Here is a 15356-nt window from a genome sequence, read left to right as displayed (position 1 = left end):
GCAGCTTTCCTTATGACCGAAAAGTTCATTGAAGGTGAGGACAGTGTTTCTACTTACCTTACAGAGATTTAGAGCTTGAGGGCTGGCATAATAGCTTTAACATATGACTGAGAAGCAAACCATGCAGCCTGGTTAGTTTTGGCAAAATACTGTACGTACCGCGAACGTGCTTATATAATGGCAATATTTTTGGTGGCTATATAAATGATTTCGCACTAATACGCGATCAAATATGGCATGGGCTGTAGTTAATTTCGAATATGGGTTTGGATGATCTTGTTGATCCATCAGTGGTGGTGATCGACAGATCGATGGTGTTGATCTTGCTGTCTCCTCATGGTTCGGTGATCCGGCGACACGTTGCGGAACAGAGTATACAACTTCTTCGGGACACTATGTGCTTTACTGTGCGGGCGCTCACCAGCGATCTGCCCTTCGATCTCCTCTTCCCGGCTGGTCTCCGCCGATCTCCCCGGCCTCTCTCGAGCTCCATCAGAAATTCCCCTTATTCGCGCCAAAACTCGCCCTTAAATCCCCTTGCCCAGCATTTTCGGAACCATTTTTGTAACTAATAGGCCAATCAGGAGAATTTCGTTTGAACTGAAGGAGCCAATAGCTCGCCGGTGCTCACGGAGTTGTCGTCTCGCGAGCACCGCGCGAATTCCAAGAAGACGTTACGCATTTCCGCTTGGTTGCAGCACAGACACTAGCAACCACACAAAAACGCCAGCGGAGGCCAAAGGGCAGACGAATGCTCAGTTCAAATCGCGCGCACTGCCCCGGTCGCGCTCCCCCCCTTCGCTGCTCGCCTTCGGGCACGGGACATCCGGTTTGTCATGCGCTGTGCTGTAGAAACCAATAAATTTACACGCATCCCCCCTTCGAAACCCCACGGGTCCGCGCATCGGCCGCGTCTTGCGGCCCGAACTCGACCTTGCAAGGCCGGGCCCCCTCACTGCTGGTTAACCGCCGTTGCCGCCATCTGCCGCGTTTGTCTCAAAACAAACCAATTTCGGCGGCGCCGGGTTGGCGGCTGCTCGAGGAGCCCGACAAGAACCTAACACACACAAAAAAAACAAGGGGTAGGGGGAGCAAGCTACCGGCTTCGGGGTGCGTGCGCAATGGGTCCCTGAGCCGCAACCCGGCACTTCAACTGCTGCAGTCACATACTGCTCTTTTTTACTTGGCAAAAGTAAAATATTGCCCGAACGTTAGCCCCTCTTTTCATGCCTCCATTCACTGGAAATTTTTCCATTGGCGCGTCTCACTTGCAGTCGCCTGTCGCATATAGATTGGCCATTCGAAAAGGGTATGCGAGGGGGAGTGACCATTGTAAATCCGTTCACAAAGCCTCTTGGTCTTCCGTGGGTGAATAGTTAACAGCTGTGGTGGCTTCACCCAGCCGCAGCAGATGTGCCTGGCTAATCTCTTCACTCGCCTGACGCGCAGTGAATTGTGAGCGCTGCACTTAATGAGCTTATTCCCCGACTCAAGAACGCCTAGAAACCAGGTCGCGTGTTGTTGCTGCGGACGGACGCGTGCGGGGACGACGAGCGGATTTGCGTGGGATAGGAGTTGTTAACACATGGAGGGGATTTAGTTAACAGTACTGTACATCGCACCGTTAGTTGAGAAAACGCCGTTCGTAGTAGTCCATATGCGAAGTGAACTCCGGTACTCCGAGATTTAGAAGTTTTGGTTTGCGGGGGTTTAACGTTTAAAAGCGACTCAGGCTATGAAGAACGCCGTAGAGAAGGGCTTCGAAAATTTCGACCACCTGGGGTTCTTTAACGTGCACTGACATCGCACAGTACACGGGCGTCTATAATTTAGCCTCCATTGAGACTGGACCGCGGCGGCCGGGATCGAGCCCGCTGAGCCACCACTGAGCCACTACAGCGGCTGAGATTTTGAAGGGAATAACCTGCTTAACGGCGGAGAAGGAGGTCATGCACATGAGCTGGGCGTTAGTGGAAAAAGACCAATTTCCTTATTCACCGCACACATGAGTGTCCTATGTACTCTGGCTTTCGAAGCATCAGCAGATTGCTGCCCTTGCTTCATCTGGAAGATGTTTCGCGTATCCACACACATCTTTAAAGAACAGCGGCTGGACGTCTTGCCTACACACTGCCGAATGATGCCGCTCGCTTCAAGACAATCTAATCGCGTGTACCGATGACGACACCGACGAATGTCCATCGAGCGTCGCAGACGGCGCATAAAGAAGGAATTCCGGGCGCCACGCCGCACGAACGGACACGTACCCACGGCAAAATTAAGAGCTCGCCTGCATTGCCAACTTCTCCCCCATGCGAGAAAGTAAACACCATGAGACCTCCTTTATCTCGCGATCAATCCTCTTCGATGTTTCTCTTTCCCCCTTTTCTTTCTCTCGCCTTCATTTATCCCCGAAGGCCTCAGACAGAACGCCTAGCTTCCTCCCGTCAGATTAACCTCGGTTTCCCCCCGAGACACAACAATGCCGCGGAACTGCCTCGCGCCAGCTACCGGAGCCTCCATTGTCGGCCAGAAGGTCGCGGAAGTGAGTGGAGGGGTGGTTGCGCCTAACTGGGTATTGCGAAAACGTTGCTCCTCCGTCTGTAAATAACGTCGATCTGCAGCTCCCTCCTTGAGCACCGATGCTTTTAATGCGGGCGCCAGCTAACACCGTTCGGTGTACTTGTGTGGGATGGGTTGTATTATGTTTGTGAACAGTGGGCAAGGAAGGGCACAGACATAGACAGGGGAAATGCCGGATCCAGAGTGAACGGTTAGGTCAGGTTACCAGAGGAGGAAAGAGGCTGGAAAGATCGCCCCTTATCTTTGCTCTTGTTGGAAAGCGTCACGCCATCTCTGTGTTGGGACCCGAGAGTATGCTATGGTCCTGTTAAAATGCACACAAACGGTATGTCGTAAATGGCCATCAGCGGGCAGTCGTACACCGTTGGTTGAGATTAGGAAAAAGAGGCGGTGGAGCCCGATCGGATTTAGTCTTGTCCAGTTCAGTTGCAGAAGCAACAAGAAGAAGGAGAAAACAGCTGACAGACTAAGCAGAGCGCAAATGTCACACCATCTATTTATAGTTTTCGATTGGTACATTTAGTATGGAGTTTTTTAGCCTGTGCCTTGAGCGAGTTCCTTAGTTTGTTAGGCCACTTTTGTACTTCGCTAAAATGCACTGGAACCAGCAGTTATATTAGCGTACGAGTAACAATAACGATGTTGTGACAAATAGTTTGGACTAGAGAAATTTTATACCAGAATCAAATTATGACAAAACAAACGAGATAATAACATGGTATTTTTTTTTTGAGATGCAAAAATGAAGTTTTGTGCGTCACAATTCCAAAAATTTTGGCTTAGGATTCCGCTTTGGTTAATTTCATATTCCCGATTAGTGCTTCATTTCGGCAATTTCTTGCGCCCTCAATCTCTCCAGTATACACTACCTTGTTTAATGAAAAAAAAACCGTCTCTCACCTACATTTCACGTTGGCACTCTCGCCTCGTTTACCTCCGGTGTACGCGTGCTCCTTGTTAATTTTTTTTGTGTGGTGGTGTTCAATAAATGTTGTAATTGTCAGCACACGGTTATTACATTTTCTTCGGTCGTCACGTACAGCAGCGGTGATCTAGCGGTTTCATCATGAACACGTCGTTCATGCATCATTGGTCAGGCGAGGAGCTAAACACACACGCACGAACGCCGCATTGACTAGTTTCGATGTGGTTGTAGCGATGCATGGCTGGCACAGCCAGAGCCGCACGCCGTACTAACACGTCCCCCATGTCATCTACCGGCGTAGCCCAGCGCAGGAAATGCCATACATTACGCGACTTGCTCTTCGAGCAAGTTGCGTGTACAACCGTTGGGTTATGCACGCATAACCCTACGGTTATGCGTGTCTCACCTGTAGTCCTTCACGCAGCACCGAAGCAAAGAAAACTGCCCCGCTGTAGCCTTCGGCTGTGCAGCGAACAGGCACGTCGCGCTTTAGGGCTGTGTTTGCACATTCAAACATCCAGAACTGAATGCTTGCGCAAACGAAAGGTGGGGTGACTTGTCACGCTTGCCGTGGGGAGGACTGGAGCCTCACGCATTCGAACTGCCACGGGTCCCGTACAGACACGCCTGCTGCCTGGCAACAACTTTGCACTCGGCGTAAGTGTTCCGCTGCGGGGATAGTAATGTGCTGGTAATGATTAACTCGGCTTAAACCTTCAAGGCAGCCAGTATAACGGTCTTGTACTTCGCACTTTGGAATCCAGCCTTTTCGCTGACACAATGCTGGGGAGCATACCCAAGCAATGCAGCTAATCGGCCCAATATTGGAAATGCATTGGCAGAGACCGGCCCTACGGTAGACCAGAGTGAAACATACCATTTGCAATACTGGGTCGATTGGGTGTGTTGCTTGGGCAATTGTCTTTTATCGCGTGATTTCTGCGGTTATCTTGATGGCGAGGCCCGATAGTTTGGGAAAAGAAACACTGGGTACTATTCATATCCGCTAACCCTTCAGAGGCTGACTCCACTCCTTAGTTTTGGTCCTATTCTAACACTAATGTTTGGTAATTCTACATATATCCCAGCATGGAGAGGGCCTGCACGAAACACATTTTATGGTGATGAACAGGCTGCTAGAAAAAGAAAGAGGGAGCACAAGCCATAATGAGGGAATATGCGGTTTGTCACCATCTCCCCGTATTTCATGGTTTGCCATGATATAATATTCAGACATATATTATCACATTTTAACGAATAAAAGCAAATTCTTATCATCTCGTTTTTTGAATCCTCTCGAAATTAGGCATATGAATACTCTTAAGGATACTGATGGAAATCATGCTTTATCTGCCCTTCGCGTGTTTGGGTAGCAAGAGTGTTTCCGTACTGCCCTCGTTGTGCAAGGACTCCAAAAAAGTGAATGTTGCTCATAGCTGAGCAGTATTCAGCGTTGCATGTTAACATCCCCAGCATGCTATTACGTGTGTTTCAGTATAACTGCTCAAGCATGAAATTGACAGGAGCGATCAATGCGAACCATGTCAATACTATGACTCGTCTTTCCAGCACACACAAAGAACATGGAGAGGAGGAGACTAGACACCACGGACGCTGATGTCTGTCCGTGTGTTTTATGTGCGCTGGAAGGTCGAGTCAAAGTGTTAAAAACCATCAACTAGCACAGCTCTTTACGCTAAGCAAAATTAATGCAGTGTTCAAATTGCACGGGTATCGTCATGCACTGATTTCTATTCGCTTATATAAGCACGCCAGAAAGAAAACAAGATCGCTGAATTCGCACCACACTACAACAGGGTAATCATGTGGGCTAGTTAGCGTGCATCAAGCTTAATGTAACCAGCAACGGAAACGGGAACACAAGTAGGCAGGACAGCATTGCTTCTGCTCCTGGCATTTCTCGGAGATCGAACGACAGCCTCTCGTTTTTTTGGCGTTCTGTCGTTTTTTTTCTCGTTCCTTCACCCCGATGACGCAAGCCAGCAATGCACATACTTCTCCCCTATGACGCACGCAACGTGCTCCGAAGAACGAAGGAGTGAGCCGAAAGGACCCGGAATTTCGCCGATGTGCTTCGGTGGCAGCTGATTCGGAGGAACGCGTCGAACAGCAGAATTGGAGAGTGCCGAGAGCATCCAGGGTATAGTTCCTGGTTAGATAGCTAGTCCAGTTGATCCTCGTACGCGGAGAACGCAGCTGACACAGCGCGAAGCGCTGCAGGGTCATCGTCGCACTCCACTTCGTCCCATAGGCAACGGTCAAATTAAAGTGAGGAGGCGGAGGGGAGGGGAGAGAACGAGGGGATTGGGAATGCAGGGACAGGAAGGCTCTCGGCGAGATACCGCAGGCGCTGCCATTTTTCGCAACTCTTGCCGATCGAACTGCGCAACACCGTCCCCTATCTCTCGTGTGATCGATGGAAGAACAGAGGAAGCAGCCAGCAATTTAATCGGGGATTCAGTTAGTTTTCCTTTCTTAACTAAATTCTCTCGGCAGGAACGAGTCACGTGTTCGGTTGGTCGGTTGGTCATTGTTTCATTACTTTGCTTAGGATGCGAAGCTTGTCCTTAGAATGTGTAGAATGTGGTAGCGGGTATATCGAAGGACATAAACACCGGCGCCCAGTTTGTCCTCCGCACCGTGAAGATCGGCAAAAATCTTGAACACAGGTGGACTTGCTACTATGACAAATTACACAAAGTATTTTACACATATCGAATGCTCAAAGCCACCAAAATATTCGAGTGAAGGACACTCCTACACTGTCTAAGGATTTTCTCTGTTTTGCAGAGTTCTCCATAGAACAAAATTTTATAAAATGTCATGGGATGCTTTAATCTTGGTCGTTTCGGCTCTTTCGTGTGCTAGCGTTCTCACGTTTTTTTTTCTCTTTTTTTGCGTGGCGCTTGATATTGTCTCCACATTATTCACGCGTGAACACCCCGGGTTTTGTGTGAACGGCTCTTTCAGTGTCCAGAATCACTCGATGTCAAGCTAGTTGTCAGATTTGTGGAGCATTTTGTGCGAGAATGTTCTCAATACATCGGCTATATAGGTAGACAGTAAGAAGGGCAGCAAAAAAAAAATGCCGATGAGTTCATTTTTGAATTCACAAAAGCAAAAAGAGAAAAACAGAACGACTGAAAATAGGGAGACAAGAGTATGATTGTTATTGCTTAGTTGTTTGATCCATAGTCCGCAAGCGCAGTTATGTGCCGTAAAAGTACGGGTAACCGAAAAAGTGGATCGATGAACACACGCAGCTGAAATAACATTAAAGTAACATATAAGTGGAATTATCAGTCGAAGCCAAAGAACCTGCGCAGGTGTCTCAAGTTCTCCACCTCTTCGACCGCTCCCCTAATCAGATCCTGCCTCAGGGAAAGCTAGCAGAGCGGTTGCGGCTGCCGCAAATTTCTGTTGCTTCCGTCGAACACAAATCAATAAGACAAACGGAAGGTCGAAAGCAGCCTGATGTACACACAACCCAGTGAAGCGACACATCTAAGAAAACGGTACGCAAGAAGTAGGAAAGATGGGGCAAGGTGGGAGCGATGCACCCCGGCGACATGAAAGAGGCACCGGAAAATCAATACGAAGCGCCACACAGTGCCAAAGATGGTGCATCCAACAATCAAACTTCGTCAATTTTTTCCAGCGCAGGACATCCCGCGACCACTGCCAAGATGGGAGCGGAAGAGAGAACGTCGATATTACTGAACAGATTAGATTACCTTGTACAGGAAATGGAGCATGAGGAGACATAGCTTCAAGAGGGATCGTTCGATCCGGCTGTGGTCCACGTTCTTTGCGTACTCTGCGTGCGGTGTCACAAACGATTGGGCCCAGATTTCTCAAGATTGTACCAATATACAGGTAGATTAATTAAACCATGCTATGAAAGTCAGTTCTACCGATAGCCGTTTCTCTGGTGTTTGGCTCAAGCTAAAGGTTAAAATTTCGTGCAGCGCATAAATCTGGCGCTTTATCCTAACTGAACGGATCAGGCTGAACTTTATTAATGCGAACCTACGGTGCCAAAGACACATTTTCGAGCAACTGGAACCTCGAAAACCGAGCTATTCGATCAATGCGCGGCCAAAAGTGAAGGAAAGTTGTTGTTAAAGTTTATTTCAAATTAAAATCTATCCATATTCGTTAAATGAAATGAAATTTAAGCGCACACGAAAAACGCACACAAGAGGAGGATACACACAGGACAGGCGCTAACTTTATCTGATTTATTCGTAGGTAAGAGAGCGAAAATATATACATAAAACGAGGCATGCGCAGTAAAGAAACAGATCGTCATATCACAATGCGTGCTCAAGGTATCTGTATTCTGCCTGCAAAAGATTAACTGACGTGTCACTCACACAGTCATGCCCGCTCTTCCTGATGTGAAATGCTTCTAATAATTCACGTGCCGTCTTATCACCTCTCCTGCCAAGTATCTTTATCTCATAAGAGGGCACTCCAGCTGAGAGCAGTTCCTCGGTACCAGCAACTTGAGTCGCAGAATCCCTACGGGTGGCTGGGACAGGAACAGCCAGTTGCTAGTGCAGTGGCGCATCGCTTAACCGCTGCGCCACTGCGATGGTAGTGGCATCAGGGCTGGCCGCCATCTGTGAATGCTGAGTATGACCAATTCTCCGAATGGAGGATACGGAGCTCCGAATGGTGTGCGGTTTGGTTACGAACGCGAACTAGATTACACAAAAAAGACCACAATCGCACCAACAGAAACAGTAGTAGTGCACAATCCTTTCGCAATCATAGCAGGTAGGCAGGCTTAAGTGCCCCCGAAAGTTTTTTTTTTGTCTTTCCTACAAAGGCTGTTTAGACTTGCCAAATTTTTGTGCGTATACTAAAGCTTCTCCCATGTTCCGTGTCGAGTTTGCTGTCACTTTCATGGCAGTGACAACGATTAGAAGTTGGCGCACCTTTAGCAATCGGGTACCGCAGTCTAATCAGCGAGACACCACTCGTATTACCGGAAACGGAGCTTTCGTGAGCTACAAAACAAAAATAAAAAGAAAAAGTGGTGTCATCAACTGCAGATTTCGGAAGTAGTCTGCTTGCGTCTGCACCGATAGTTTGGTATGTATTCCACACGTAATGCGACACCGCCGTTCACTTCAAATCTTCTGCTATCGGCTGTACTTGTGTGCAGTGCAACCGAACCTTGAGAGTGTTCACCAGCGCCACCCTCGTCCATAGCGGCGGAGGCATAGTACGTCCAGTAGTACCGCGAGTTCCACGTAGGAATGTGGTCGAACAGTGAGGGCGGAAGCTGTTCAGGAACCCTCCTATGCCACCTATGGCATCAAGACTGCCAGATTCGAGGCCCTCGTTGCAGTGTTAAGCGGACAAGTGAAGGGAAAAGAGGTGCTCGTGGGTGTTGGCTACCGTCATGCATTCCAGGAAAATCAGTAAATGGTATTTTTACGGAGAGCGATAAAAGGATGAAGTTCCCTTCAGTGTGTCTTCGAGAAGACAGCAACGGTATGAAATATAATTTTTGACGGAATCTCACTCGGTCTGGTTTGGAAATTCATGCCGATGTAAAATAAATAACTTAACATTTTTTTCTATGTAATATGACATATGAACGCAGCAAGTTTTATACGAAAATGATGACGCTACAAGAATTCTCCTCCGCCATCCAGCTGTGACGCACTTTTCAATACAGCATATACGGCCGTACTGAGAAAACCTATGGTTTAATACCTTGATGCTAACGCTAAACGCGGTACCCTCTTCAGAACGTATCCTATATATTTCTCCACAGAATTTGTAGAACTTTGCTTTACGGTTTAAAGTTTTACGTTTAGCAGATTCACATCGTGTAAGTTAGAAGGGCCTTCCTTCTCTGGGGATCGGTGTTGCAAAAAAATCGTGGCTGTAAATGATATAAAATTAACTAGACTTGTTTAAGTTATGTGGAAAATACTCGATTCTCCCCCAAGACGGATGCAATATTGACATATTCCGTCACATTACCCAGGCAGAACAATGAAGAAGTTAGTATTTTTAGAGCACTTTCATGACTTAAGCAAGCACATTGCAGCCCAGAATTGTGAAACATGTTGAACCATGTTGGCTTAAAGCATGAAAAAGATCTAATTTCGGCCCATGGTCGGTAATAGGAAAAAGATTTTTAAGTGAGTGACTACATCAATGTGGGTTCCATCGAGCAAGATTGGTAATCAACTGAGAATCTTTGAAAATTGAAAACTAGATTTGAGGTAAGGAAATGACGCAGTAACTGTCTCACAAATCTCAGTGGACAGCCGAACCACGCTGCAAGTGTAGGGATAGTTTAAAGGAGGGAGTGAAAGAAGAAAATAAGAAAGACGTGCCGCAGTGGAGGACTTCGGAATGATTTCGACCACGTGGGGATCTTTAACGTGCTCTGAAACGGCGGGGAATCAGCATGACCACAGCCGTCTTGTTCTCGCAGGAAATGGACAACCAGTGCAGCTCTGCAGAGTGCCTCAGCGCCGTCAAAATAATCACCGCCGCTTCGGACGTTTCTGCTGACCCGTGCACGAACTTCTACGCATTCGTGTGCGGCCACTGAAGGGCACTGGCCCCGCTTACGACGGAGGCGTCCAGCAGGAGCGCCGTCGACCGGAACGTCTCGTACATGGGTTCGCTGAGGAACGATTACATGGCCGTCGCCAGTGACAGCCTGTGGAGGATCGCGGCTGGGTGGACTCCGCACGGCGAGCAGGTCACCCACATGGCACAAGTATAAGCGTCCTGCCTGGAGTTTTTCGCCGATAGGGTACGTGCATGTGTGCGGCACGCCACAACTGCCTACTTCAAGCAGCGCTTGTTAAAGTGTTTTTTGTATTATCGTGTGCCTGTAGGTTCTCAAGAGTGTGTTCGTTCAAAATGAACTCTACATTTACACTTCAGGCCGAACGTTAACTCTAATGTACAGGCAGTTTGAACAAACAATGTGTTCTCAGCAGAGCGTTGTCTTAGGTATGCCGTGTACCACTACTGTTACGGTTTTTGTAATAAACTCGCTGCGCACGGGTAATGAGCGCATGCGCAGAGATAGTAGAACGTTTGAACTTGCCGCTACCTTGATTTCACTACCGTTGTTGACCCTGCAGGTAAATAGACACCTTTAGCATGCCGTGTACCGTGTTACTGTTGCCGTTACCGGAATGCCGGTAGCCCGCGCGCCTTCACTGCGCATGCGCAAACCGCATGGAGGGCGCCAGGTACCAGGTAGCTGCGCACTCGCCTCCCGCATCGAAGCCAATCAGCGCGTGTGAACAGGTGGTGGGCGAGATACCGGTATTCCGGTAGCGTTTAGCAACACAGTTCATGGTACTGCTGAAGGTCTGTATTGCTAAAGGTGTCTAATGCGTGTGCGCTTGCGTCGAGTGCACAGCTAGCGCCTTACGCGTGCATGTTTCAAAGTTGCACGCTGGCTATGAGAGACGTTGTAATGGAGGGATGCGGGTCAGTTTCGACCGTATGGGGTGTTTTAAGGTAATCTTACATCGCACAGCAAACGACCGCATTTGCATTTCGTCACCCTCGAAATACGGCCGGCGCGCTCAGAATTCGATCACGCTACCTTGTACTCAGCAGTCGAACGTCATAGCCACTAACTTAGCCATGGCAAGAATAGTGTAGCAGTAACTTAAGCAGTATAGAGTAAATTTATGCTGAGACTCTCGTTTGAAAGAGATCGTTGTTGTTGAGGACGAGGAGGCAATTTTGATTTTCGCTGGATATATTGCCCTAGCTGGCAAACTATGTGGCAGGCTACTGTGATTAAAGATGACACAACGATAACGTGCAACCTACGTGCACAGAAGGCATTCTTGAAGTTTCTCAGGGTCTATCGCTTCTTTTCACTTCGGAGGGAATGTACGGTGTAATTTTTCACGCTTTTCCATTCTTCTTCACGCAGCCGCTAAATCTGACCACCGCTTGGCGAGCGGCCAACATATTCATCGACCTGTGGCTCAAGGCGAAGACGTTCCAGGAGTCATTTTTCTTGGCCGTGACTCACTTGCTCACTTTACGATTGCTGTCCGCTCTGAGAGTTGCGTACGATGGCCAATTCGTCAACATCTCGCCAGGCACCTCCATACTGCGTCACGTGAGCGCCGAGTTCCGTGACGTGATCGTGACGCGTGCCGTCAAGACGTTGCTGGCTAACAACAAGCACGTGAATGGCGGTGCACATCGTCAAATGCGTGAAGGTGAAAGCCCCGGAAGTGACAATCGGTCTTTCGAAAAGCAGGCGGTGGACGCCATATTGAAAATCGACGACGTCTTCTTCAAATTAGTGGGTAGTCCTTCCAGTGCTCCGGTAGAGGTTCCAGTGCACAAGCTGGACTCGTCCCAGTGGAACTGGACAGGAGTTTTCGTGGCGCAAGCTTCTGTGCAGTTGACGACCTTGCCTCTGACGGCTAGAATTACGAATCTCGACGGCGTACGAAGTATCCTGGAATCCCTGTCCAGCCAGAAGGACATAATGGTCGCCAACATCTACTTGATGCTTGTACCTCTGGCCGAGTTCTTCGCACTCGAGGAGCGTGTTAGGGTGCATCGGCACATACCGGAAGATGATGTCAAATACGAAGTCTGCATCACGGCTTTGGAGACAATGTTCAGAGATGTATATCGCAGCTGGATAATTGCTGAATTTCTTAGTTTTGAGGGTGCGGTCGACATGGAACGCGTTCTGAACGGTGTGTTGAAGGCGGCCAGTATGCATTTGGAGATATCCCAGGGTGCCGTCCTGGACCATGGGAAGATGGTGGCTGCCCGCCTTCCATTTCGAAGTGAGTGCATGGTGACAGCAGTTAGACTGATTATACTATCGCGCTTGGTGTCAGCAGAGGATTGTACGCAAGAATATGGCCCTGGAAATCATCGATTTTTACTGAAACGTACAGTATCATTGAGGTCACGCATACTTTTTGTAAAGTATCCTAGACACAACCGGTATTTACGCTGAGACCACACCTACTTTTGGCATAAGTATTTCAGCTACAACTGCCATTAACTTTGTTGTACTGTTTACCGTGAGGATCGTCTTGATGCGACATTGTTCCAAAAGGTGGCGCGGTGTTTTGGAAAGTTCAGAGTAAGGTATTTCGGTTCTCGGAAACCTTGCAATATTTATACGACGCCGACGGTCGTGAGGATGTCAAACGCAGCACTGTTTACAGTATACAAGCGGCAGCTGTGGAAGAATTACTTCCATTAACACGATTTTTGTTCGCTCACCACATTTCTCGCAGTTGCCAACGTCACTAAACCTATCGTCATGGCCAACTATGGGCCAGACTTCATCGCCAACGCTGTCCGGTTCGTGGCCGGTGGGGGTCGGTCTGTTAGGCCTTTACTGGACTTCGACGTGCTGTCAACTTCCTGGAGTGACGTCGATGTGGTCGACCGCCTACTAATCCCCGATTTCTATTACGCTCAAGTGGGAGAGCACGCGTTCTGAACTACGGCACCATCGGATACTACCTGGCCCGGGTGTTCTTTCAGGCCGGGTCTCCCAGGCAGCACTCTCGAAATAGGTTTCCAAATTATTAGTTTCACATAAGTTGTTCGTACAGTTTATGGCTGGTGGAGCTTGGCGTGCAACAGTAAATTTCGAAACCGTAAGCTAGGTATGCCTAGGCGTTGTAGTATATCTGAGGAACCCCAGAGCGTTGGAACGAATCCTACGACTAGAAAAATGTGCGGTGATCTTGCACTGCGTAACAGCGCAACAACCAACTCAATTTTTCAGTTCAGTAAGACCAAATCAGCACATGATGCCAGCGGGCACATTGCGCCCTTTATATCTCATCTCAGCAAGATGAAGCAGGGCTTCAATAACAAGGCTACATACATATTGCCAGGACAAGCAGTGATTCTTCTACGTAGGCGCACCTTAGTTTTTACCGGTTTCCCTTTTATCAGAGGGTTGGGCCGCACACGCTGCAAACTAGAAATTTTCTTGGTGTTCGGCACAGTGAAACACTCAATTCGTATGTCGCAGTTGATTAGCGAGTTGATTAGCGTAAGAGTTAACTTTTAAATGTACCTACCATGTTGTGTATTTAGCGAAACGTTTTTTTTTTCCTTTTTTTTTGCGAATGCCACTTTAGGAGCTCAGGCTGGGACTTGACGGAGCACATTCACTGCCTGGCCTCTTATGCGAGAGACGCTTCCAGACTCGAGATGACCGGAGACAAACCCTGGTGGGAAGACGTGGTCCAGGTGCGCTGGGCCGCCGAGACCTCCTTCGCGGCGTCCTTGCTGAGTGATTCGCGGCTAGCCGAAGAGAGGGCGCTCGCGCAGCTCTTCTACCTCCGCCTGGGCCACACGTTCTGCGCAATGCCCGGAGGCGGCAGTGAGCGAAGCATTGAGGCGACGACGCTACGGGTGGCCGCCATGACTTTGCCGAAGTTCGCTCAGGCGTTTGGTTGCCCCGTAATGGCGGGCATCGGGTGCTGACACTGTCCTTGCGGTAGAAGGAGACTTACGCGTGCAGAACTCCGCCTTCTCTTCTTGTTTCTTCTTTTTTGGCTCTTTGCCCGCTGAGCAACGAGAAGAAATAGGAGGACTTGGCAAACAAGTTTTTTTTTTAATGCATTTCCAGGAACTACCTAACGTATGCACATCAGGTACTAAGCAAAGCGAAAAATTCCGAAATTTAGCGAACAAATATAATTGACATCGTATGTGCACATTGTTAACATGTGGTCTCAAGAGATGGAAGGGGAACATCCTGCTTTGAAAATAAAGTTTTGAAGAAAAGTGACAATGTGCCGGAGAACAAGGCGGGGAAGTTTGCCTCATGGCACGAGTTTAAGGGTAAATAGAAATAGCAAAAGTAATCGCGGTGCTATGTATACAAGCCTTGAACACAACCCACCATCAGCGCTTCACTGAACATGCTTGTTGACCTAAATGTTACTGTCATAAAACTATTACAAATGCTTTCAATTGTTTTGTCGCCTTCGTGCACTGCCTATAGTGGAAACTAATGGTGGTCTACATTGGAACAGGTTGTGTTACGTGGACAGGATGTGCGCCTTGTGTTTCGCGGAAATTCATTCACATTCGAAGGAACCCAAAGAGCTCGGTGTAATTGAAAGCTGTATATAATCTGCATAATCCTTTCCAACCTCTACGGGCGTCGCATATGGGGCTCATTAAGTTTCTGAGCCAATCATGCTCGAGCGTGGCACAGCGCCGCCAGTTTGGTGCGTTTATGACTTTTTCTTCGAATCTTCTCTGTTCTCAATTTCAACTAATTATGTTCCCGATATTTCCTTGTTTTTCTTTAAAGCAAGCGTAAAGTGTTAGTGCCTTTAACTGGGAATCTGACGCCAGAAATTTTTACCACCTGTCTTGTTATTTTGTGCCTTGTTTGGTGTTCCATTGGTTTATAGACACAAGCGGAATGCGCACCCCAGTTTCTCCTCCTCCCGGTGTACATACAGTTGAACGAGAGGCAGGTGGGATTGACACGAGTGGACCAGCGAGTTAGAGAGGCCCAACAATCTTCGTCGTCAGCAGGTGAACGCTTTTACGGGGACCATAAACTACATTCTCTAGATATTCTAGATATTGTTATGTTCCCGCCGACTGCTATTTTCATACTGGTGCATGATGGATCCAGAACTACAGAAGACCAGAGAGTTCGAAACGGAAAGCAATCCGAAAATAGCAACGTTTCTCCCGCGACACATATGATGGTGAATACGAAATATTGCCAGCGCTGTTTGTCCAACGCAAGAGAACGAGAAGAAACTACGGCAGAATCATACATCGAGGAAGCCAGGTA

At 48.2% G+C, this 15356-nt stretch overlaps 1 pseudogene; it reads left to right on the top strand.

The window, feature by feature from the left end:
- Nucleotides 1-9965: 9965 nt before the first annotated feature.
- LOC149329398 (uncharacterized) lies at nucleotides 9966-14087 on the top strand (annotated as a pseudogene).
- The last annotated feature ends 1269 nt before the right edge of the window (nucleotides 14088-15356 follow it).

This window comes from Amblyomma mixtum, chromosome 9, assembly GCF_055824585.1.
Source record: "Amblyomma mixtum isolate Tamu chromosome 9, ASM5582458v1, whole genome shotgun sequence".
In the NCBI taxonomy this organism is placed as follows: Eukaryota; Metazoa; Arthropoda; class Arachnida; order Ixodida; family Ixodidae; genus Amblyomma; species Amblyomma mixtum.
Note: the sequence above shows the minus strand (reverse complement) of the source record. Positions and strands in the feature narration are given on the sequence as shown.